Genomic DNA, 23,473 nt, shown 5'->3' on the forward strand with positions numbered 1-23,473 from the left:
ATGGCATCCTTGTGTTGTTTCCAAACTCGGAGAATGTCTTCCAGTGATTTTGGTTTTGTGTGAGGCTTTGCCTTTTGTACCTCTTCTTTCATTTTACAATGTGCAGCTTTTCCAAATGCAGAAGCATACTCTACTAGTGTACGCCATGTAGTGTGGTTCTCAGAGCTCTGCCTTCCCTAGTTGTGAATATAGCTCAAAGAGAAAGCATTTATACCTCACGCGTTAAACAAAAATCAATGTAGCATCAGTGGTGGGTTGGAGTAATCTGGGAAGGAGAGGATGGGGGTGAAGGGAGAGGGGGAACTTAAGTTCTGGGATTTTTCCCGTTGGACTGTGTGGTTCGTGGAGTGTCGCCTGTCCTATGCAATTACAAGATCTTGATCAACTAAGTGATGGGAAGGATCATTTGTTCATTCAGCAGCCAGCCACAGATAGTATGGCTATGCAGCAAATATGAAAGTACGGACTTACATAGTCTTAGGCTCAGATGTTTAAGTTCAGGCAGTCCCCGGAGATAACAAGTCCAGTGAAATCCGTGTCAAGAGAGCCCAACGTGCTGCATTTCGGAGAGAAGGCACCAGAAACGGGTTCTGTTCTTCCTTTCTCTCCTTTCTTCCCCCGTGACCAAGGGCAGGGACCGAGCAAGTGGGAGGCCCCGCGTGCGAGCTGCATGGGTTTCCTGCCTAGGACACAAACCCGGAGGGGTGAAAACCTCCAGCACCTCAGAGACTTTTTTTCCCTTCCGCATCAGCCCCAGCAGCAGTTCTGGCCCCGCTGCAGAGCGCTCTGCCAGGCGCCGGCCGACAGGCACTGCTCTGCCGGGGTTTGTGCCCATTTCATTCGTGCGCCTGGGGCCGCTCTTTTGCTTCAGAGCTGCACAGCGGCTTTGGGAGGAATCCCGAACACGGCCACGGATAAAAGCACCGGCAGCAGCTCAGCAGCAAGCGGAGTGCCCTGGGGCAGCCAGCGGGACCAGCACAGGGACCCGGGCTGCTGGCTGGGAATGGCACAGATTTGGGGCTTGCCCAAGGCACAGTTTCAGGGCGAGCCGAGCCGGGGGGAGACGCTGTGTGAAACAGCTTTCCAAGGAGAAGGTCGGGTGAGTGGAGAGCTTTCCAGATGTGAAGACAAGAAGCAGAGCTGGGGGAGCAGGAGGAGCACCACAGCCTGCTCCTTCCCACCTGACGTGGCAGACTTTGCAAGCACAACCTAGGGCAGATTTGACCTTTCCCTGCTCTTTTTATTTAGAGAACCGGAAAGTTAGCTGAATCTTAAGCAGGTAGATTATCCTAGGCAATGCTGCAGCCTTCGGCGTGCTTGCAGTCGAAGAGGAGAAACAAGTGCTGCAGAGATTGCCGGCAGCCCTCAGGGGGACAGCGGCAGAGTACTCGGAGGAGGGATCGGAATTCTGGCAGGAAAATGCTGATTTTATGGAAATGACAGAACTATTATTGCCCCCTTGACATCAGTGGGGGCCAGCATTTTAATGTAGGGCTTTACGGGTAGAGAAAGGTCGTCAGTTTATATTAATTTCAGAGACATAGATTGGGATAGCTTGGTGGGAGAGAGGTTTTAACCTCAGCAAATCAGCTGAAAAAAGAGTCAGGTGGTAATTAGGGGGAAAGGGTAAGGCAGAAGAGTCATCTTTTTTCAGATTTATCTCATTGCGCCTGAAGTATTCTAAAAACTTGCAGTGGAACCATATGCTTCACGTTAGTTCCCCTATTGCACTGGGTCTGGGAAATCAAGGCAAGCTGGCACGTTGTCTATGGAAATACGGTGTTGAGTGTCCCTCGCTGAGTACCAGTTGGGCAAGGGACACTCGGATCGAGGCAGAACAACCAGCTCTGGGCACAATCCTGGGGCTGCCCTCAAGGTACGGGACACGCTTATTCCCAGCGCTCTCTGCTGTGTTTCAGGATTACATCTGGAACTGGCAAAAGTTTCTGTTTTATTAACATAAAATTGTATTAGGTCTAAATTGAAAAATGTATTTAAGCGCTCCCATAACTGTACCACAGATTGGTTTTTTGTTTTTGTTTGTTTTTCCTGAAATCTTGAGTAAGCTATTAGAGGAGAAAATTTGGTTTTGCTGCTGACATTTTCTTGTTGTTAGGAAAAGGAGCCGAAGAGCAGTATTTGGAATGCAGATTTGTGTAAATTAAAATGTTAACAAATCTGACCTATTCAGCTGAAACTACTGCAACCAAGATAAATTCCCTGGATACCAGTTATTTCTCCAAATGCTTATTGACACATTTATCAGTGCCTATGACACTATTATGTTAAGCTGTGTTGCAACAGAACCGGGTTTTTAATCTCTGTTGGACCCTTCCACCTTGCTCCTGCAATGCAAAGCCGCCTCAAAGCAGGCACAAAAATAACTGTCAAAACTCCATATCTGAGAGACAGGTCCATGTTCAGATCCAGCATTTGTCTTTCAGAGGGGAGAAAAGTCACTTCAGAACTGGTGTTTCTAGCTCAGCATTTCTGTTGCACGCTCATTAAATGAGACTTCCCAATGCTCTCAGCATCTCCACGTAAATACCAGTTCTTTACTGGTGTCTTACATTACCTTCAATTCATTAAATGACCCAAGAAACTGGGCGAAGCGTGGCAGTTTGTTTTGTGTCATGAGAAGTGTTTTGGTTAACCTGCAAGAAACCTATTTTAAGACAAATTCATGTGGTTTGCTGCTGTTGCTAAACCCTCATTTCCACAAACCAAGGAGGAAATTAAAAACTCAGCCTCTCAAATTGTGCTGGTCTCTCTAAATGCGTCTGACACTGAAGATAGCAAAATGAAAAGCCAAGGTATTAAAATATTGATGGCTTTAAAGTTATCTTACCTGCTTCGCAGTAATGTGGATGTAAATACGGTTACAATGCTCTGTGTCCATTTCCCTCATTACGACTGCGCTTAATTGAATGGATCCCCAAGGAAGATAAAGATAATTGGACTGCACTTCATAAAAATTATTAAAGGAGGACAGTTTAGCAACAGCCTGATTTAAGCTCTCGGATGCCTAAGGGTAAGAAATGCCAAAGGTGGAACAAAGGAACATCTATCCCTTGAATTAATAGGGAAAATGATAGGGATTTAGAGTGCGCCAGAGGTTCAAAGGTACGTTCAGCCAGCCAGGCTTAGATGAAAAGGTTAAAAGCAGATACTTGCTCTAATACAGGAAAACATGAGAGAAACGTAGGAAATCTGTAGCTGATTTAATGAAACTAGGAGGGAAAGATCAAATAGTGGTGGGTGCACAAAATGTGTGGATTAATAGGGAAGGCTATGAACGCGTGAGATGGACAGGTTGTAACAAAGTTCAGGGGGCAGGAGGGGGCCATGCTAGCTTATTTAATTTATGGCAGGCTGCTGCAGAAATGGGTGGTACTGCCCAACTGATAGCTTAATTTAGCAGTGCATTTGAATTCCAGATTTCATGGTTTGTTTTTTTTTTTTCCACTGGGAAGAAAATAACAGGAGGTAAAAAAGGGTCAGCTGTCCCCAGCTGGGGCTCGGAAACAGGCAGAACGTTCGTATTTCTGTTTTCCATTCTGAAAAGTAACATTTCTCCTTATAACCGTGCAAAAGGGACCAGATCTGTTCTGCGTGTTTGCTCATTTTGTCCACTGCCACTCATGCTGGTGTCCCAGGCGGGGATCGAGCCCGGACTGTCAGTCTGATGGTGAGCTCCTGGTACAGTAATTCAACTCCATCAGCTCTTTTGATTTCTCTGGTGGCAGAATATCTGTCTCAGTAGCACAGTAAACCTGCACTGGGGCTACACTATAGGCAATATCATCCTCTGAAGAGCTTCTGCTAAATATTTTATGAACACGGACTTTGAGCAAGCAAGGGGAAAAAAAAAAGAAGTGAGAGAAGAGGAGCTGGTTGATCCCACACTCTGCTGGCAGGCCAATAAATGTCGAGACATCTCAAATGTCATCCAGGCTTATTTGAGATAATAAGTATTTCAGCTCTGCGGTGCTTGTAGTGTAAGGTTGCTAACTTTTTGAGATCTCCTTTAGAAAGGAGTCCCTTCCTGGCACATTCATCTCGTATTGAAGAAATTAAGTAAGTCAGGAGCTCTGAGTTGCTTCTCCTGAATTTCTGTATGTTTGTGTTTCTTTTAAAAGTGGTTGGAGCTCTGCTGCTGCAAATGCTTTTAAAAATACATGAAATCCGATTCTATGATTACTACACTTGGCTTTCCAAAAACGTGATGTTGCTAGTCTTTCTCAAATGAGTGAAAGATAAAAGGGAGAGCCTGCCGACAACTGAGTTACTGGCTTATTTTATTTATGAATGAAATGGCAGGATTTTTATGGGGAAGAGGAAAAGTTCTCCTTATTGGCAGAGACAGTTGATTTCTTTTCCAACACTCTGGTTTTGGTGCAACTAGACATTTCTGATAGAGCAGAATTTTGAAATGTTTTGTTAAAAAGCAGTATTCTACTCCTCCAGAAACTGAGCGGGGATTGGTTTTTACCATCTGTAGTAACTATTTTGGGTACATTTATCTCCAGGTCATTGCAGTAGCTTTTCAAAACCTCCTTGTTACTTCATTTCAAATGTTAGCTGGAAGTAAACAAGGCATTGCAGTAGTGATAGGAATTAGTTTATCCATTGGGACTGCCATATTTCATCTTTTGTGACATAGTCCCATAGTCAGCAATCTACTAATTCAAGATTACCCAAATACAGTGTTTTTAATCTGGGCTTGGCTCTTCCAGCCAGCCAACACTCTAAGTGTAACCAACAGGTAACGCAGGCTGAGCCTTGCTTTCTGTACCAGGAAATTTTGCTCCGACAGGAGAGTCCAGCAGCTTTCAATTCTTTTTCTGCCCCTGGAATAACAAAAGGATTTTTTTCTGTTCTAAATTATAGGCGCCTGTGTTAATTATTTCCCCTCACTGCATATCAATGTGATGTTCTGCAAAGCTGCGCCTCCTCCTCTGAGCAGGGCTGGAGGAACATCTGCTGCAGCGTGAGGCTGAAGGATCTCAACACGATACGAGTGATATATGAGTGAATCTGTGCAGATTATGTATGTGTACTGACAAAATACAAAGAATGAGGGAAAGTGACACCTAAATGGCTTGACTGCATCCTAAGAGTTTCTGTTTCCCATTTTCCTCACTCAAATTAGCCATCTCCAAGGAGCAGTGAGGACTAATGCAAAATTGGGAAGAGGATGTCACCTTCTGACAGGCACAATCTAGCATGCACCGTATTTGCTATTTGTATCTATTACAGGAGTTCTTTAAAGCAAGAGGGATTCTTGTTCTCATGTTCTCTCCATTATTTTTTCCGAAAAAGAACTAAAACAAGGTAGTTTGATTCTGCTGAGCCACAAGTATCTTGCTTTTAAAGATGAAGTTCCCGTATCACTGCATTAAAACATGTGCAGAAAAATGCATCCACAGCTGAACTCACAGGAGGAGAGCGAGACATTAGCAATTATTTTGTCAGTGAGGCACATCCATTTCTATGAATTTGGACCACAAGACCCTGTATTTAGCTCCTGGACTTGCAGGCCCCCAAAGTATTTTCCAATGACTGAGATGATGGACTGTAACAGACTTCCCAGGGTAAGTGGCTTTTCCACTTCTCACAGCATTCAAATAATGATTGGAAGTCTTTGTGGAACGTGTCTTCAAGCCAGACATAAACTACTGGAGTCTTAACAGAGGTAAGCAGGTAAAATACTGTAGCATCCCCCGTACAGCAGGTCAGACTCTGTGTTTGACTCGTCCCTTCTAGCTTTGCCCTTAATGTTTCCAAAAGAGTTTCCCTTTGCTATGGAGAAGGAGCTCTCCCCAGCCCTGTCGCACAGCGGGCTCTGCCCTCGCTGTCTGCCCGGCTGCCGCACACCATCCCAGGGAGTTGTGGAGCACAAAGTCAGGCTGGGGGATGAAAGCCACCCTGTATATCACTGAATACTGTGTTATTCCTGATACCTCGTAATTTTTCAGGTCCATGTAACAAAAATGTAAATACTGAAGCTTTATATATTAATATGCCTGAAATCATTACTTAAAGATAAAACTGGTTAAATTATTCAGTTATAAAATTATCCCTTTTCCACAGCAGCGTATCCTGTCAAAGGAAGAGCTGATTAGCCATAAGCTGAATTTAGCCAGTAGATTTATGCTTGATTCTGGTTTATGCTTCTACATTGTACGTAGGACTGATTTGAGCTTGCTCCATCATTCCAGCATGCATTTCATTTTCTCATCACAGACAAGAATGACCTTTTTCAGCAAATTATGGTGAGGAGCACTACCACTCATCAGTGAAAAAGGTTCATTTTATTAACCCCATTTAGTGCCTTTGGAAATGCGTCGTGCACCCAATGGAGGGCCACTTGTAGTAATTTGATGGGGGGGGCTTGAATCTGCTCTGAGTGCTGTTGGTCCAGCATTGCTTAATGGATTCCTGGGTAGTCCTTGTTGTAGGATGGGAAAGATGGGAGTGAAGCCTCGTTATAGAGGTTTGTCTTAATTAAGAAGGGAATTATGTCAGTGGTTCTGAAGCCTTGTTACAGCACCTGGAAAGAATATATCTCCCTGTTTGCGTTTCTCGAATACCAGTGGTGTGTGTCTTTCTGGTGGGTGTTTCCAGAGTCGTCTGTACCTTTTGGTCTTGGTGATTGCTGCAGCTCTCTAAATACAATGCGGTCAATCAGGTTTTGGAGCTCTTGTGTATGGAAAGGATTTTTTGATCTTTTCTTCCTAAATAAAAACCTGATAGCTAGTTATATTATTATACTGATAGAGGAAGGGCTCTGAGCCATGGGCCTTGGAAGGCAATAGCATGAGTATGTGTTTCACTAAAAAAAAAGTGTTTGGAGATGATAGGAAAAACTTTTGAAGAACAAAAGAGCTTTCTTAAAAAAGAGGCTGATAAATAGCTAGGAAACTGTGGGAGTCCAATGAGTAGATAGGAAAACAGCCATGGTGTTTACCTCCCAAAAAAATTCACCAGTAAGATGATCAGGACGCAAATGTAATGGGCTGGAGACCAACTGGTTGTACAAATTGTGATGATCTGTTGGCACTGTTTGAATATGAATTTGTGTAAGCTCAGCCTAGCTGAGGTTTCATCCGCACATATTCACTCATTATCCTCCCTGTGCTTAGACACTAATTGCCCTGTCATCATTGGGGGGTTTAGGAAGTTAATAACATTGACAAGCAAAGATAAACAGTAATGAAGGAAGTAAGACAGCACAACAAACGTATTTAATCATACTGCCTGGACAGGCAGAGCACACTTTATGGCCGCCTGTATTGCTAATCCTTGACCGATAGATGTGTGACATTTAATCCTTGACGTCTCTGCTTTTGGGGAAGGAGCACTTTGCATGCTCTGGAAAAACATGGCAGAGCAGAGCCTGTTTGGTTAAGCAAGCTGCTCAGTCGGATAGTTTCCATGAAGCCTTATCACGCTTTTCCCATTATTTCAGTCTATGCAACACAAACTCTTTGGGATTCAGAAAATCATGGTCAACCTGTCGCCAGGGTAAGCAGTCCTACCAATTTTTTTAATGCTAATTTTGAACTTGTCTTCAATAATTCTTTGCCTTGCTGTTGGCATTGCCGAGATGCCTTATTCACGACTGGGACATGCTCCAACTTCTTTGCCGCTCCTCTTGCGCTTTGAAGGAGGAGAGCGTCAGAGCTGTTTGTGAGGGATGAGGAAGGACCCATGATCTTGTGGCCATGCTGATCCTCATGAGAAGTTGGCTTCACATTTGCAGACCAGTTGCTGAGGAGATTTCATTTTTCCTGATGAGGCTGACAATCCCTGGGCTCCAGTGAAACGTAGCTGTTAGAGGAGCTGATGGGGAGCCGCCTCGGCACCACCACGCTTCTCTGCAATAAATATCTGTCAAGGTGATCTGCTGCACATGGCTTGCATTTGTCTTGGCCCTGCTCCTGTCCGAGGACATTTCATTCCCCATCAAATTATGTTTTTAATAAAGAGGATCAAATAGAGCAATGGTGCTGCTTTTATCGGTCTAGTTGTTCTGTGAAGTTTTTCATTTCGAATCCCTATGCGTTGTGTGTCCCTTCTGAAGACGTGCGCAGAAGGATGCTCTAACCACAGAACAGGGAGAACCAGTATATAAAAGTAAACCTACAGCCAGTTTACATCTCCTGTGGAGCTGATTCCCTTTGGCTGAAACGAAGAGTTTCCTCCCACTCAGACAGTGCATATGGAGCTATTTACTGCCTGCCAGAGTAGCTCCCCAGTTTTTTTTTTAATTCTTTTTTTCCATTTGGCTTAGACTCTCTTTTATATACCTGGTTTCCTTTAAGTATTGCTAGCGTTCAGAAGCTATAGCCTCTGGAGGAGATTGTACTGATTCACATGTTAAAATGTAATGACTTCTTATTCATATTTGGGCAAGTTATTGAAGAGATGTTACCAAATTGAAAAGCTACATGATTTGGGGTTGACCTATTCAGATAAAACAAACCTTTGAGTTTAATTGGATCCGATTATAGAGTCTGAGCAAGAATAGGACTGATTAGTTCTCTTTTTTTAAATGTGGAAATCTTCAGAGCCTCTCCTATAAGAAAATTCCACATATACTAATAGTCTATAGACCTTTTCTTTCTTCACACACATTTTAGTATGTTCAGAGACTCTGGTACAGTCTGGTTGCACTTGTTTCAAGTTGCTCGTGAAATCCCACCTGACTACAGTGTGTTGGCTTATACATTATTCAATAGCAAAATCCCAGCTGAATTGGGGGGGGGGGGGGGCGGGGAAGTTAAGTATCGGAGTGGAAAGCTCATCAGGTCCTTAGCATAATCTCTCTGGTTCAGACCTGCATTTCTTTTTCCATTTGAGCTTGTCTTACAGTGGAGAATAGTGTATCATTCCAATTTTAGATAGAAGACTACCTGCTCAGCTCAGGCAGATTTAAAGTTTTTCTTCTGGTACATCACATACTTTCCAACAGCCCCTTCCCCTCTCTGAAGGGATTATTGTCTAAATCTGCACCAGGTCAAGTGAAATAATTAAACACAAGCTGGCTCCACTAATTAACTTATCCACAGACCATTGTCTGTTATTAGCATTTTAAAGAGAGACTTTGTTAACTCTTTCTTCCTAGATGTAGTAGTGTGTTTTTAATAACACAACCATTCCTATAAGCATCTTTGGCTACATTTCTTACTAAAATATTATCATCGACACGTTTGCGAGAGCGTGAATGAGTGTACAGGATGTTTCAGTCTGCAGCAACTACTTTTCTTAACAGAGCATGAGAAAAAGGCAGCTTAAATGCAAAGGAATGTCACTGTCAGAAGACCAGATATAGTCTCTTGTATTCTTAAAATGGAAAGTCATCAGTGTAAACAATGGAGAGACCATTATGTGCTTTGTAAAATATAATTAAAATGGTGATATATCTCGCGTGTTACAGTGCATCTCATCAGAGCTTTGGAACCGTGTCAGGATCACGGAGTATGGAGTTGCTGGGGATGTAGTACTTCCAAAAAGACAGAAATGTGTGCACAGGGACAAAAATGTGGGAGTTTGCTATTCTGCACCACAAATACTGTCTAATTCCTTGAGTTCTGCACTAATTAGTATCCCAAAAGGTGTCAGAAGGTGGCTTTTTGAAGGTGAGAACTGTTCGTGTTAGACACTTGCAAGCTGGCTATAAATAATCACGTCAGGTGCCGAGGTTTGGGATATTCTCCATTCACTACAGGTTGCGAGAGCGTTTCTTGGCCAAGGCAGCAAGGTGTCATGTGCAGGCAGGCAGGAGTTGTGTGTTACTTTTCCCAGAACTGCACATTAAAGCATCTAGGAGCTTGTAGTAGCAAAGCAGTGAGGCGGTTTGTTCCTTTGTCATGGTAACCTCACCATTTTTTCTCCTAATTTTTAGGCTAAATATTTTCCTTTCATTGTTGTTCTGTAATTCCCATTTTCAAAAATTGTGGGAATTTAGTGTAAGAAATCCTCATTAAGTAGAGTTATGTGTCAGTACAATGATGATGTATTCAAGCTATTCATATTTTGCATTTAAAATGCTTTCTGTTCCAAATGCCTTTCTAGAAAAATAAATGTAGTTTTCAGTTAAAGTAAACAGGTCACATACTGAGTGACCTCAAATCTGATGGCTAAAATTTAGAAGGGGAACTAATTGGATAAAAATGCGGTGACTCATACTATCCAGACATTCAGTAAGTTGGCCTTTCCAGTCTTAATTTATGCAATTCTCTGAAAAATAAATAGATTGCAGTTTCACATTCATACCAACGTGGAATTCATCTCAGTTTATAAGGAAGAATCTTGTTTTAATCGTTAAAGGTTTGGGTAGATGCTCCAAGAGGGGTAGACTGGCCAGGCTGATTTCTGTTGCCTGAGGATGGGAAGCAGGGTTTGTAAGAGTGACTCTTGTAGAATTGGTAAAGCTTTTCTGGTAGATATCTGCTTTTCTAACGGGAGGGTTTGATACCACCCAAGCAAGCATATGCCAAATAAAATGCCTACTTAGGAAGTGTTGTTTTCACCTTCTGAAGGTGAATTTCAGAGAGATAAGAGCAGCGTCCTTCTCTCTTTAACTCTGTGCAAGCCCTGCGGTTTGCTTGCAGCAGAGTGGAGCTGGCCCAGCCGTAGAGATCTGCAGTGTTTGAAATATCCTCCAACATCTTGTGTGTGTTTTGCTCACAGGAGAGCTTCACTGAGATGAAGTGAAGTGGTAGATGAGAGGATACTCTACGCATTATTCATTCTGGAAGTGGTTTGTTTTGGAGATATGTATGTTTCTGCAATTATTTTAGCCATTAAATTTCAGCCCTGAATATGCTTTCATCTTGGCTGATTCCATCTTTTTGTGGCCATGGCAATGCAGAGGAGTGCGATGGGAAATGCGTTAGCGGATTTGTAAATTATGTGCATTTCCCCCCCCCCCTTGATGTTTGATATCAGAAGACATGATGTTTGACAGAAAAGGTAATGAACAGTATTTGCTTGTAAATCAGCAGCTAGATGTGGTTTGAATGAATGCATATCTGAGCATAAAGAGAAAATCTGAAAGGGTTACCAGTGCTCCTCACTATCAGAAAATCTGCCCCGCGGATGAGAAGCGGAGGCAGCTTCCATCAGCGAGTGCTGGGGAGGCAGTGAATGACTGCGCGACTTCCACATACCAACTGTTTACAAAGCAGTGGCTGCCCGGAGCGTGGTGCATATAGACATCTCTAAATTGACTTTCCACGAGCAAGCTTCACTAGTGCTAGTAACATAACTTGGAAGACCAGGGAAATCTGCAGGACGTTGGATGGATCTTTGGGTGGGTGGCCCGCCTGCAGCTCCTTTGGCCGTGGCAACATTGCTGTGAACCCACAAACGAGAGAGCCGGAGAATCTCTCAGCTTATATCTGTGAGTAAAAATTGAAGCATCAGCAATCATTTATGTAGATGATCCTGATTAGGCAGGAAATGCCCCATAAGAGTTTCCCACCCCCGATTAGGACAAAAAAATGAATTTTTAAAATCGTAACTACCAATCAGAAAAAAATCTGGAGAGAATCAACATTTTTATTTTAATAGCTGCAAAAATGTCACATTGATATTTTTCTTCTAAAATGATGTTCGACATTTTAAAAGATCAATTTTTGTCAAAGTTATCTCAAACCATTAAAACCATTTTAACAGGGAAATTCCAAGTGAGGGAGAGGTTTCGAATGCCCTTCCTTGGGAGAAGTTTCACTCTTAGCGTCTTCTGATGAAAAACCACTCTGTCATATTCTCCACCAGCTTTCATCCTCAGGCCCCTTCAGCTCTCTATATGGTCTCTGCCACTCCTGTCATCCGACCATATCAAAATGGGTATTTAGGGATGTTCTTCTGGGAGCTAATTCCACTGTTCGCAGTAAGAGCCTATTAATGTAACTCAGAGTGACCATTGCCTGCAGTGTTCAGCATCTTCAAAGGCTGACTGACAGATTTGAGAAAGGGATTTTGCATTCTTGTGCTGACCCCCGATGCTGTACCAGGGCAGGTTTAGAGAGGAGCACAGGCACGGTGCTTTTCTTACAAGGTCCACAGGAAAAATAAGGTAGGCTAAATTACATACTTAATAACCAGATGTGCAGGGAAGCGTTCAGGGAAAACGCATCAAAACATCTTGCAAAAACTCATTTAAAGTTACATAAATTATTGTTTGCGTTTTCACATGCAGTTATTTTCGAGTCTAACCAGCTGTATCTGTTTGGAGTGGCCCTAAATAAATACATCATTACATAAACACAGAATTTGTTTGGGGATTTCTTCCAATGAGGTCCAGGCCCTGTTTGCTTCGCAGCATTGCACAGACTGTGAGAAGGAGGTGTCTGACTTTCAGTGGGACACTTTGACACAGAAAATCCCATTCTTAGTATGTTTGGTGTTTCTAAATCGTGTGGCGACAGCTACCTTAAAAGAAGACACAGTAAACAATACGGTACATTTTTTGCTGGAGAAATTTGAATGTAAGCAGAAAGTCCAAGCGGGTGATTACATTTCATTTAACATTTTTCACCCCCTTTGGGTACAGCAAGCCAACATCTGCAGCATGCTGATGCACTGAACAGGCGTTTTGCTGACAGCCTTCCCAGCAGCGTATTGGTTCGCTGCTTATTCGGAAAGCCGGATGATTGCTATTCAAGGAGAGCGCTATGTCATGATCTGCGGTGATAACGCTGCAAGCCCGCCGCCAGTGCGTTATCATCTCACAGGATGCAATTACCTGATAAATGGTGACGCTCTCCGTAGCCCTGCGTTGGTTATACACCACTGCACGTCCAGTCTGCAAAGTTCAATCCAGTGTTCAAAAGTCCTTAAGTACCATTGAAGTGTTCTTTAGCGGGTCCCCAGGTTTTATAAATGAGAAAATAAACGAAGTGACTCAAGGCACAGAGATGCTCATCTGTGACTTCTCTGTTCCAAATCAGAATGAAACGTGAAAGAATAATCTGAAAGACATGATGGTTTTTGTGGAAGAAATAATCACAGAGTCACTTACCAGAATCAGGAAACCTGCTTTATCCTTTGTTGCATTATAAATAAGAATTATATTTGTTCTTGGGAAACAAGCCTGAAGTACACTGCAACACGTTATTGTGAGCAACGCACAGGGAGCGACTGAATAAATACTGCCTGCCTGTTCCATTAGGTGATTTTGTTTCTTACGTTTCTCTGCTTTCCTTACCAGGAATGAGTTGTTTTATCATTTCAGAGGTGCAGTCTGACCAACTATCAGGCCACTCGTTACCGGGTCTGAATTCCAAGCTGACCGAAGGGAGGATGCTGACTGCCGGGCAGGGAGCGTGGTGGTGGGGAGCAGGCAGGGGCTGGGGCCTCCAGCTCTGCCCTGATCTGCTCACTGCCAAGGTGGGCTCTCCCGCTGCGGGGAGAGCATCGCTGGCCAGGCCATCCCAGAATGATGTAGAGGAAGGGGGAAGAATGGAGGAACATCTGTCCTGCACCCTTCTGCCTCTCCAGGAAGGGGGGGATACAAGGGGGGACAAGGGTGGAGATAAAACAGAAAGAAGAGGAGGAGACATTTGCAGGGATGGAAGTTTAAGAAGGTTGGCATGAAGGGCTTGGTAGCAGAGCCTAATCAGGCTTAGGAGCATCTGCTTGCCAAAACTAGCCTAGCGCTTACTCGCTCTGGTGATTGGACATGAGCAGCCTTGAAAATGATTGAATCTGGTTAATAAATCAATGGTGCTGGTGTAGGATGTCTTATGTTGAAGGAAGAAAACAGACATCCCATGAAAAGTGTGAACACTCGCGACTGTTTGGAGGGAAGTCAAGTAACGATGAAGCATAGCTGGGACGTTGCAGCTGAAGGAAGAGCTTGAAGCTCTCTGTCTTCTCTGCATCATGAGAAGAGTTTCTGCAGTTACTATTTTTTGCCCGTTTTCCGTTCTTCATGTGAACTCTGACAAAGGCTTTAAGCTCTGAATTCAAAGGGATATAGAAAATGCCATTCTAGATGGGACAACCCACATAGTTCAGCATCCCCTCATGATCCGGGCATCTGTCAGAGCTTCAGGCGTGAGCTCTTGGAGCTGTGTGTTTGGTGGTTGTGTCTCGCGCTAGGTGATTAGATGTAAAATTACACAATATCATCCTAACTTGGAACATAAAACCACTTCCATGCTCTGTCTTGACTGTTCATACATTTCTTGGCAGAAGCTGTTGCAGACACCAGCTTTCAATCCTTCCAAATTAAATGTCAGTTGATGGCGGAGTCGTCGTCAGCACGAGCGTCCTGCTCATTCTGCTTCCCCCGGCTCTGGAGAGCGGTTCTGCACCTCCTGAGCTTGCTGATGAGCAGCTCATCTGGGAGCAGTTTGGAAGGAGATCTTTGACTTTCTTTGGCTTCCCAGAGGAATTCATAATTATTTCCTCCTTTATCATAGAGTGCAGCTGGAGGCTTCAGCTCCATTAGAATTGCCCTGGTAATTTCACAGTGTGAAATTTACAGCAAACAAGGGACATTAACGTTAAATAAATTTATGCAACAGCAACCCTCACCCAAGTCATTAAAAGTGTGTGCAATTTTTAATGGATGCTTCAGCATGGCATTTGATAAGTTTGTTCATTTCTTTCCCAGACTGTTAAGTATACGTATATACACACACACATAAATTTTTCTGCCAGGGGTATCGGTAGAAGCTGGCTATGGCCTCGAATGTCACCTCCTTGCAAACGCTTTAAACACGGCTGTAATCCCAGCCGCAGTGGAGTGAAGAGAGGCTGTCACTGAAGAGCGGGGTGCGTGTGAGTGCGGGTCTGTGTGCGACTCAAATAATCCAATTGAACTATGTAGTGATTCTGAATTATGTCTATTTGAAAAGACAGGATATCATAAAGACTGCTAATATGGTGGAAAATTATATTAAGCTGAGACAAGACAAAGTTGATTATGTGCTAGACTAGTGCAGATGTGCCTGGCGCTAGTCGTTTATGCATATTGATTGATCTTAAATATAGCAGAGCAGAGGATGGGAGTGGTGTTTGTATGGTTATTGATTTTGTTTCAACTCCTTGGGCTGTCATCATACACTTTCAGATCCAACGGTCTTGACTGATACAACTCCTGATCAGAAAGCTTGATAAGAAAGCAGGCATGAGGCTGATGTCCTAGCCAAAGAAAACATGCCGGTTACGTCCTTTTAGAAGCAGACTGTTGCACTTATTTCAGGCAGATATTCAGAAACATGCCAGCTCTTTATATCTCAGTGGAGCCTGAGTGTAAAATTGGTTGGAAGGCTGCAGTTGGGCTTCAGCTTTGGGTTTCAGCTGGTTTTGGGTGGACCCTAGACTTGGTGGATGTTACTGATCTGAGCTGTGCATTAAACGGTCTGAGACTGCTCACGTGAGTCAGTTCGCTGCATGATCCGCTTTTCTTCAGTTTGTTAGAAGGAAGTTATTTGGTTTCTTAATTGCTTAATTTTGGCTTTTAGAAACCTGCACGAGCAGAACTGTTGTTTCCCCACCTCTCCCATGTGAAGCTGTAAACAGGAGATTTTCAATACCATTCTTCAGTTGTTCTCTCATTCCTCGTGAGTCTCTATTAAGAAGGTATTCTTTACTGCGGCTGTGCTTAGGGCCACTGACCTTTGCCACCAGGACGCCTGCCTTCCAAGGGCTCTGTAACTCTGCCGGCATCATTTGCATGGAGCTTGAAACGTGACAGGGGAGTCAAATAAGATGCTGGTTTTCTAATAAACAAAGTATTTAGGAGTAGAGAGAATTAGACCTTAAGCAGTCAATAAAATGGATTTGTGGCTCTTTGCCTTGGAAATTTCCTAATACCCTGGTCCTGAGAGTTTATACATATGTATGGCCATCTCCACCTACCTTGACTGCAGATTGAGCTTCTTGCAGGTGAAGTCTGCTGACACAGATGAGTTTTCATGATTATGGCTTAGTTCTAAAACAGAAATTTGTAAGCATGTTGAATTGAGTGCGTATCACTTACTGTGATTTATGTTTGAGCTAAGGTGAAAGAACTCTGTCTGTGATTATAGACATCAAAGACAATATATTGAAATTCAGTTATTATAATGTACACATCGTTTATCAAATCCCTGCCCAATAATGCCAGCATTTGCTTCACAGAAAATACAGCTTGATGGATTACCTGCTTCTCACCATCTTTCTGAAGGCCAAGGCAGGCAAACACAGAATTACTTCGGAAATGTCAGGCTGCGGCTCTTTCAGGCTGGGGAGAGGGACTGAATCCAAAAACCACAGGGCGGTCAGCAAAATGCATAGGCAGGGTGAGAATTTCAGGGAGCTTGCAGTCCTCAAAGGAAATGAGTTTCTTTGTGTCCTGCTCTCATGAAGAACAGGAGCGATGCGCTGACTACAGGCAGAGCATGTATCACCTTTTGCAGAATTTGGCCTGGTTTAGTGCCTGCTCTTGAGATGCTGTTCATCTAAAAAAAAGCACATTTTTACATCTAAAGCAGCCGTGATCTGGACTTGGATCCATACTAGCCAGTTCTTGCCTGGGATCTAAAAAAATGGCTTTAAAATATGAATTCAAATTAAAACCAGCAAAAGAATAAATAGCAGAAAATACTTTTCTTTCTTGCTGAGCTTCTATTCAGTTCCTGCTTCCTGTTTTGACGGTGTGAGTTATACTTGGGCAGGAAGAAAAGGAAGCCCACAAACATAATTGCAACCATGTCTAATTAGGCAGAGCTATGTAAATTTAGCGTTTCTACATGATTATAAATGTCAGGAGAGCCTTAGATAAGACATGAGAGTTTTGAGTATCTCTTGTGTACCTAGTCTAAAATGTCCTTATTGCTAATCCTATTCATCTGGAGTTGCTTCCTAATTAGAATATTTATGGGCTAATAAGGAGGTGAACAAGACACTCCAGTTCTGTTCCAAAGGTGAGAGTAGGGATTCATTAGACTCAGTGTCTCTGTTTTGATTGCTGTGCAATGTAATTAACATTGTGCTAGACAATCATTTTAGATTTGCCTTAACAACAAATATTTAAGAAGATTCCTGTTGTTCTCTCTTTGAGTCTAGGTCTGCTGAAACCAAGAGCAGTTATGTCATCAGCTTTCAGAGATTTGGAGGTTTCAGGATGGTTTTTTCCTATTTTATTTTGCAAACTGTTTTGACCTCTGTTTGTCAGTTATTGATGTTTCTGAGTTTTGTCCATACTAGCTAAAAGTGAATCTGTTGTGCATTTTTCATGAATTCGTATTTTATGAATTTTATATCACTAAGACCTATTTTATAGGAAATGCTTATTTTGGGTTTTTTTCTAGAATTTTCAGCTGCATGTCTATATCCAGTGACCTGGTATAAAAAAGAATCTTTCAAGTCAGATATAGTTTAGCTGGTTTTAAGTTATAGTGCCATGAAAGCATAGTTATGGGCTGGTGTTCAGTGCCCACATCCAGAATGAGATAGTACCAGGGCAATCCCATGAATTTTACCCCACTGGGTTGTAGGCCTTCATGATCCACCACTGAGTGAGGATTTGGATGGATGGGATTAGATCCCTGATGGGATCTAATCATCCCCCCCTTTTCCCCCTTGAGGGAAGGTCCAATCCTTGCCCACCCTTCCAGTCCGAGAGCTGGGTCTCAGAAGACATCTTCCAGCCGTCTTCCTGCTGCATCCTCTCTGGCTTTTGCAAGACATTTCTTGCATCTCGCTGCCAAAGCCCCCGTTTCGAAGGTCCCCTGAGCACAGCCTAAGGAGAGATGCTCTTTCCCTGGACTCCAAGGGGAAGCTGTGAGGACTGCCAGCCCCAAACCACTGGCGTGCAGGGGATCAGTGCCTGCGCAGTGCTGCTCAGGCCAGGGAAGCTGGGGTGCAGTTCCCCCAGCCTCAGAGGTATCTCCTGTTTTTTAGAAAGGACCAAGGTGCAGAGTTTCTGTTCTCTCTCTCCCCATCTCCCTTTACTTTAAGCCCTACTGGTGTCTGCAAACCGTGTCGGAGTTCTGCAAAGCAGTGCCCATAATGAATACAAATGCTAAATTCTCAAATTTTTGTCGATGCTGTGGCCGGTCTCAAAATCAACTCCTTTTCAAGGGTAAGCTGCTCAAAGCAAAACCTGGGGGTCTTGATCTCCTGTCTTTGCTTTCCTTCACATACTGAGAAATGGACTCTGTTGTCTGAGAAAACAATGTTCTGTGACTTTAAAGGTGTTATCAGAAAAGTTGTTAAGATGGCAAGTCACGTTACTTCAAGTCTTCTCTGTATAAATTACAGTTAGGTACGAGAATCTCATAGATAATGATAAATATAGCATCATTCTACTGCTGATGGAAATCATTATCAGCCATTATCAACTTTAATTAATATATTCACATTATTCAAATCCAGGTAGAAAATGTTCTTTAGCATCAAGTCTAGAGTAATATGGTTTGTGGCTTTTGTGCTGCTGGAAAAGCAGCTGGCAAGAGGGGAGCAGCTCTGGGGAAACACTTTGTTTAGACGCGAGGTCCAGCAAATTATATGTCCTATAGGTTTCACCCATTTTCCACGCCCGTGTAGAAGGGCTGGAAGATCTCGTGTTTCCGAAGGGTATTTCTCTCCTTGGTGCTTGGCTTCCGCACCAGAAGAGCTTTGCTGTTGTTTGTGGCATCTCAGTTGTCTCCGTAGCAACCCGGGTAGTGCTGGGGAATACGCAATTGAAGATGCTAGGAATGAGCACTGGTAGCAAATGTTCCTTGCTATGAAAAATGATTGAAAACAAACAGAAAATATGGGCTAAATAAACCTCTGCTAGTTCTAAATAGAATGCTTCTTGAAAATTTCCATTAAACCTTAGCAGCTCTTTAAATAAATAACCAGTATGTCCCCTTCCATCTGAGGATTTCCATCTGTTGATTCTGTTTGTTTGCTTTTTTCCCTTTTATAAAAATACCGAGGCCCAATTCTGCCACGTGCTGCACACACAGCCCCAGGGAGCAGCACCAGGCGCCTGGGGTTCAGCGTCCCCTTCCACTTGAAAAAGAATCTGAAAAATAACATCAGGCAAATGTACAGACCCTCCCAAACCCCACCTGCCGCTCCAGAAGCAAAGCCATAAATCCCTGAATCCGCACCTGCCGTGTGCCCCTGGCGCGTAGCCGGGGGCCTGATCAGCCACCACGGCTTTCCAGGATGGAGAGGAAGATTTCTTACAACAGGTATTCCCCGTTCATCCGCTGTGCTAAACCGGGCCCCCACGCAGCTGAGGACAGCGGGCTCCGTTTTATGTACGCAATAAAGCAAATGAGCAAACTGCCTGAGGAGATGCTCCTGCATCCATCGCCGCCTTCGTGCCCGCTCCAGCCTGCTCTCAGCACGCCAGACCCCGGCGCGGGCTCACGTGGTCTCTCCGCAGGCGGTGCAGTAATACCTGGATACCCCCCTCCTCGGGTGCGCGCCTTCCAGCGTTTAGAGCGGGGGAAGGCGCCAGCCCAGGACGGTCTGTTCTGGTTCCAATGGAGCAGTGAAAATGGGATCTCTGGGATGTGCATTGTGTTTTCCACTTCTGCCCCTTCAAAGTGACAGGGCTGGCTTTATGTGGGGCAAGGTCTGTCCTCTAAAACAGTGACTCCGTGGGCTAATGGTTTAGTTAGAGACCTGAAAGACTCAAAGGACGGGCCTGTTACAGCTGGTTTGAGTTAGCACTTTGTTTCTGCTCTCAGATAATACGTTTCTAAACCTGGACTGTTCTGACATTTGCTATGAGAAAAGAGAGATAAAAAATCCATACAGCTCCCATTAACCAAGAGTGAGGTAAACACTGCAGTTGGTGGGATGAGATAAAACCTTTTCACCTCTGGGACACAAATGTGAATGCAACTTATGATAAAATTAAATACCTTTCATGATCTCACCTTATTCCCCACAGGGAGTTAATCCATCCCACAAAAATCTTGACACGTATTTATCATAGCCTCCAGCTTCTTCTTAGGAGAGACCAAGGACCAGAGTCCTAAATCCCTTCGCATCCTGCCTGAAGAGGATGGTCCCACCAGGTCCACACGGAGCCTGGTCTTACAGCCTTGCTTCTTGCTAGCAATGGAGTACATCAGCTTGTAGTTCTTCTACTTTCACAGCAGTTTTCTCTGAGAAGTGGAGGATATAAAGCAACACACATATAACATTTACTTAGTGTAAGTTTGTACACAACCTCCAGAACCTGAGAGAAGCTCCATAGGAGTTTAACATTATATACTGCTGTAGGAGTAGGATAAAGCCTTATTTTCTTTTACAAAAGTACAAGTCTCACCGGTATTTAGGAGAGCATTAAACTTAGAATCTTATCAGCCCCTTCTAAATCTGCTACAGGGGTAAGGCGTTAAACTAAACTCTGAAGAAAATGCTGGTGAAGTTTTGGGCATGTTCCCCCTGTGTCGTACAGGGAGCTTGGATTACAGAGCATGGGGCGACAGACAGCTGAGATGGTTGCATCTGAATTCCACATCACAACCAAAGCAAAAATACTTAGTTCTGAGGGATTCTTCATACCACAATATCCCCTTTCCTTTCTAATTGTCAGAAAGTATCAGTGCTAGAATAAGGACTATTGTTTGCAGCTAACCCAGCCTGAACAAACTGCAGCTAGCGCACGGTAGCCTGAGGTGGGATGAGATACCCCAGGCTCACTGCGGGTGAAGGGCAGCAAGGAGGCAGATCCTGTGGAGGGGCTAAGGCGCTGTAAATGCAGATTTACCGTACCCCAGATTGTCTCAGAATAATTTTTTTATGTACCTATATCCTTAGCCTGCAGTTACGTTTTGTGGGGCTAGTTCTGTCACTGAGTATAAAACGATGAATTGCTGCCCAAAACTTACAGGCAATGTAGTTACAGTGGCAAAAAGTTTCCCTCTGCTGTAAGTAATTCTGCTCAGGAAACTGGTGCGTCTCAGGAAAAGGAGAGAAACAGGTCTCAGCTGAGGGTGGGGGGAAAGGAGGCAACATTGCCAGTATGGATTTGATCAATATAGCTTTACTTCTGTGCATAAAGAAGGCTTAAAACTGTATTCGGCATCTCAAACTGGACTCTCCAAACTGACGAATGCCTCGGAAAAAATAGTCTTAATTCCTCTGCCTGTTCCCATTTGAGAAATGGGGATAATTCCCAGCTCACAGAAGTTTAATGAGTATGAATTTGTCAATATTTGTGCCTACAAAGAAAATAAAATATGCCGGCATTATTTATAGCATTTCAGTAAGCTCGTCAGAGCAGCATCATATATGATCAGGTCATGGGTTAACGAGGATTAATTATCTTGGCAGAATTATGCTTTGCAATTTTTCATTTCAGTCTGTTACTTTTGAGTATTTTATAATATAGGCTACTAGACTCTGGGTCATTTTGCTTCTCCTATGAAATTCAGCTCTTCCATACGTAAATGTTTTTTAAGAGGAAATGTAGCCAGAATTGGAGAGAACTGAAATGCTGAAACTCCCTCTTGCAGCTAGTAGCCAAGAAACAGCTACATTCCTCCAATTTTATAACGGGAAGAATTACATTTCATCACATAAAGATGGTTGGCAAGTTCCTCTTTCATACCTTGTGGCAATGTGAAGTTAATTCCCTATTACAAGAACCTGGGACATTGTCAAGGAGGTCTCTACAGTGCTGATTCCTGTATAAAATTTCCCCTGCAAAGATGGAACCTGCTCCTGGCCACTTAAAGGCCTTTGACACTTGCAAAGATCCCGTGCATCCCTTAGATGACAAAAACCATAGAAATTAAATGCTGCTTGATTAAGGCCCTGATCTGAGAAAATTAAATTCTGCCTTCAATTATTGAAATGGCTTGTGGCTGCTGCTCCATCCTCATTTTACATATGGTCACAAGAAAGGACCCAAGTTACCCTGCCAAAGGTCTCCCTGTACAGCTGGGACATTTTAGGATTATCGAAAATCCTTCTTGGTCCACTCCTTTCTCTTTCAAATTAATAAACACGGCCTTTAAGTTTCACACATTGTGTATCAATACGCTTCTTTTGGAGTACTTTCTAAAAAGCTATTCTGACCAGACCTCCTGCCGTTGACATTGAGCGGTTTCCTGGATGATGATGATTGCTCTTTTTGCAGTCTCACCTGGACATGCAGTGACTCTGCTAACGGAGATCTGATTAAGGCTGACAGGCCCACTATGGAAAGGAAAACGTCCCTGCTCATCGCCGGGAATTCTCGCAGTGGCACTCTGCCAGCCCAGCTTCTCAGTCATTTAGTTTATCAGCAGCTTTGCAGTTTATCATGAAGCCGTTCGTTCCTGTTCCTCGCTTCCCCCATTTTATTTCTTCTGAAACCTTCTGAGCAGGCAGTATATTGAGTTGTACAGGTCTTCACTCCGCAAAGCAGAAAACACATTCCCTGGAGGGTGGTGAAGTCCCGCTGAAGCTGGGCTGCCGCAGCGCTGGGGTGGCATCCTTCAAAAGGTGTCTGCAGAGCGTCTGGGTCAAGAGGTTGGGTTTCAGACCTCACTGCAGTGTTTCTCTGCCGAGTCTTTGGGCACAATAGAACCCAAAAGATGCAGACATCATCACCAAAACTAAGTTTGCCCAAATGCCTTGCAGCCACTTTCTATTGCAAACCTATGATTGCTCAATATAGCAATCAATATTTTCTCTGTTTCTCATTTCCCAAATGTTGTACCCCAGAGAGCGGTGAGTGCTGAGAACATCAGCAAGCTCCACGGGAAGCTCTGCGCTATTAAGACTGCTCTCTGCGAAAATTTCTTTATTTTGGTGGCCTTCCTTTTGTAAGAGTACACATAATCCATTCATGACTTCACTCAAATCCATTAATACAATGTTTAATAAAAAAAAATCTTTCTTTTATATTTATCTAATACATCTACATAAAACATTAGGATCATTAGCTTCTAAAAAACAGCTGAGATGCCTCGTCCAGAAAGTATAGCATTTTATCCTCCGTTAATCCTAGATCTCGTTCAGTGAGTGATTTGTACCATCTAAGTGATTGTAGCTGTGTTGCATTTGTTACCATAAACTTTATAACCATATTTTGCTCTGGACTTGCATGTTTTTTCGATCAGATTCAGTCTGAATTATATCCCTCCTTCTTCTACACCAAGACATAGGACAACAATCAAGTGTTGAAGCAACTGCATATTTTTATGTCTTGCATCTTACATCTTTAGCGTTATTAATATATTATTAATAAAATGGACAAGGTCAAATCTCCTTGTTGTTCAAATGTCTTTGTTTCATGTAGTGGGTCAGAATTTCCAGCCAGCTCGAAATCCTTCACTCACAGCATTGGTTACTTTGGCACAGTGTTGAAGATCTTTTCCTTTGCATTTGTTTTCACATAAAAATTGACTTTTCGGTAATCAACAGGGCTTGCGGGTGAGCTCAGGTATCATCTCCGCGGCAGGCAGAGCAGGGGCTGGGTCGATGCCGTACAAAGCAACTCCACAGTTGCGGCTGTGACAAAACGGCT

The 23,473-nt window shown here is 43.4% G+C and overlaps 1 protein-coding gene across 1 annotated transcript in view; it reads left to right on the forward strand.

Moving 5' to 3' along the window:
- Positions 1 to 23,473, forward strand: part of CDH4 (cadherin 4) — a 459,818-nt gene that overhangs the window by 379,313 nt on the left and 57,032 nt on the right. The window lies entirely within an intron of this gene.

Source organism: Calonectris borealis, chromosome 17 (assembly GCF_964195595.1).
Source record: "Calonectris borealis chromosome 17, bCalBor7.hap1.2, whole genome shotgun sequence".
Taxonomy (NCBI): domain Eukaryota; kingdom Metazoa; phylum Chordata; class Aves; order Procellariiformes; family Procellariidae; genus Calonectris; species Calonectris borealis.